This window comes from Vicugna pacos, chromosome 24, assembly GCF_048564905.1.
Source record: "Vicugna pacos chromosome 24, VicPac4, whole genome shotgun sequence".
In the NCBI taxonomy this organism is placed as follows: domain Eukaryota; kingdom Metazoa; phylum Chordata; class Mammalia; order Artiodactyla; family Camelidae; genus Vicugna; species Vicugna pacos.
In genome coordinates this window covers 116,050-118,163 of record NC_133010.1, presented here as the reverse complement: position 1 = coordinate 118,163, position 2,114 = coordinate 116,050, and the positions used below count along the sequence as shown (strand labels likewise).

The window sequence follows — 2,114 nt, the reverse complement described above, 5'->3', positions numbered from 1 at the left end:
AGGAAAGATCATGAAACAGGTAGAGGAAAGTGAGTTGGAGTTTGAGCCAGAGCGTGGAGAATCATGTGATTCACCAGGCAAAAATGGGTAGAAGAGCATTCTAGAGAAAGAGAGGAGAACGGTGAGTACAGGTGGTGAAGCGAGTGGCCTCGCTTGGCTGCAGTCCAGGATGGGTGAGGGAAAAATAACAACGGCAAGTTAAATTTTGGCAAAATAGTGGAGGATCTTAATTGCCAAACTAAAGGATTTGAATTGTGTCCTTTGAGTCAAGGGGAACTACTGGAGATTTTTTTAAAGCAAGAGAGTGTTGGTACAGGTTTCATTGCCTTATTGTTATTGGGACTGCGTGTTTCTCTGTCACCTGTGCCTCTGCATGCTGCAGACCTTTTCATTTCATATTTTCATTGTGGTTATCAAGCGACTGACTTTTAAATTGTCTTTTATAGTCAGTCTGTCACCTCCTTATTTTTCTAAGTATTATCGAATCTTTTCTGCTTATATAAGTAATCAAACCAGACCTGGAAAAGAGAGGGAGAAAAAGATACATTATTTCTACTGTGGAAGTAGAGTGTGGCTTAATTTAGAAAATATTATGAAATGTCTCCTCCGTCCCCTCCTGCCGCGTGGCGTGAGTGCGAGGCTGGGGTGTGTGGGCCCGGCCGCCCGCCCCCTCCCCTCCCTGCCAGGCCTGGCGCCCCGACACCCCTGCCCCAGCCCCCCACGGACATGCTGGACCCCGGTCTGGATCCCGCTGCCTCGGCCTCCGCTGCTGCAGTCACGACAAGGGACCCAAGGCAGAGGAGGGTGTCGAGCTGCATGAAGGCGGGGACGGCCCTGAGACGGAGGAACAGACGGCGGTGGCCATCACCAGTGTCCAGCAGGCGGCGGTCGTGACCACAACATCCAGTACCAGTTCTGCACAGAGAATAATGGAGGACAGGTGATGTACCACGTAGTCCAGGTGACTGATGGTCAGCTGGATGGCCAGGGTGACACAGCAGGCCCCGTCAGCGCCGTGTCTACGGCTGCCTTCACGGGGAGAGGGTGCAGCAGGCTGTGACCCAGGTGGGTGTAGATGGCGCCACCCTGCGCCCCAGCCCCGCAGCTGACTCTGTGCCCCCAGGCCCCCCAACGCCCTTTCCACTGGCTGTAATCCAAACTCCCTTCAGCAATGGTGGCAGCGCGGCAGCTGAGGCTGTCAGTGGGGAGGCACGATTTGCCTATTTCCCAGCATCCGAGGTAGGAGATACCACGGCTGTGTTGGTGCAGACTACAGACCAGAGCTTGCAGGCCGGAGGCCAGTTTTGTGTCATGATGACGCCCCACCACGTGCTTCAGACAGGAAGGCAGAGAACAACTGCACCCCTGCCGCACCCCTACTCCCTGAAAATCGATGGAACCGGAACGCCACGGGACGAGGGGAGGAGAGCTCCGCACAATGAAGTGGAGCAGAGGCGGAGAGACAAGATCAACAACTGGATCGTACGGCTTTCTAAAATCATTCCAGACTGCAATGCGGAGAACAGCAAGACGGGAGCGAGGAAAGGCGGGATCCTGTCCCAGGCCTGCGACTGCGGCCGGGAGCTGCGCCAGACCAGCCAGCGCGTGCGGGAGACCTTCAGAGGGGCCGGGCGGCTGCGGATGGACGACGAGCTCCTGAGGCAGCAGACGGAGGAGCTAAAGAACGGGACGCCGCGCTCCGCGCCCAGCTGCAGCGGCGCGACCTGGAGATGCCCACCGTGCGGCGGGAGCTCCGGCCTCCGCTGTCCCCTTCGCCTGCCCTTAGCACAGAGAGGGACCGACACCCCTCCCCCAGCTGTGTTTTTTTATAGTAGATTTTTAACAAAAAATGGAAAGAAATCATGCATTTCTGTGGAGAAGCGCCCACCGCTTCCCTCAACTTGGAAAGGATGAGCTCCTCCCCCGTCTGTCTCCCTTCTCGGGGCCCCCGAAGCCCCGGCACATCTGGTGGTCTCGCCCGGAGGCAAGAGGGAGGAGGACAGAGGCCCTGCCATATGTCTCTGCCTCCTTGGTCTCTAGAGGTACTGAGACAGGGTGCTTACGGGAAGGAGGGGAGCCTATGGGTTCCACGGGGCCTGGACCTACGCAGGGAG

At 57.0% G+C, this 2,114-nt stretch overlaps 1 pseudogene; it reads left to right on the top strand.

Annotated features, from left to right (window-relative positions):
* The first annotated feature begins 726 nt into the window (after positions 1-726).
* On the top strand, positions 727-1,832 carry LOC140688895 (upstream stimulatory factor 2 pseudogene; annotated as a pseudogene).
* The last annotated feature ends 282 nt before the right edge of the window (positions 1,833-2,114 follow it).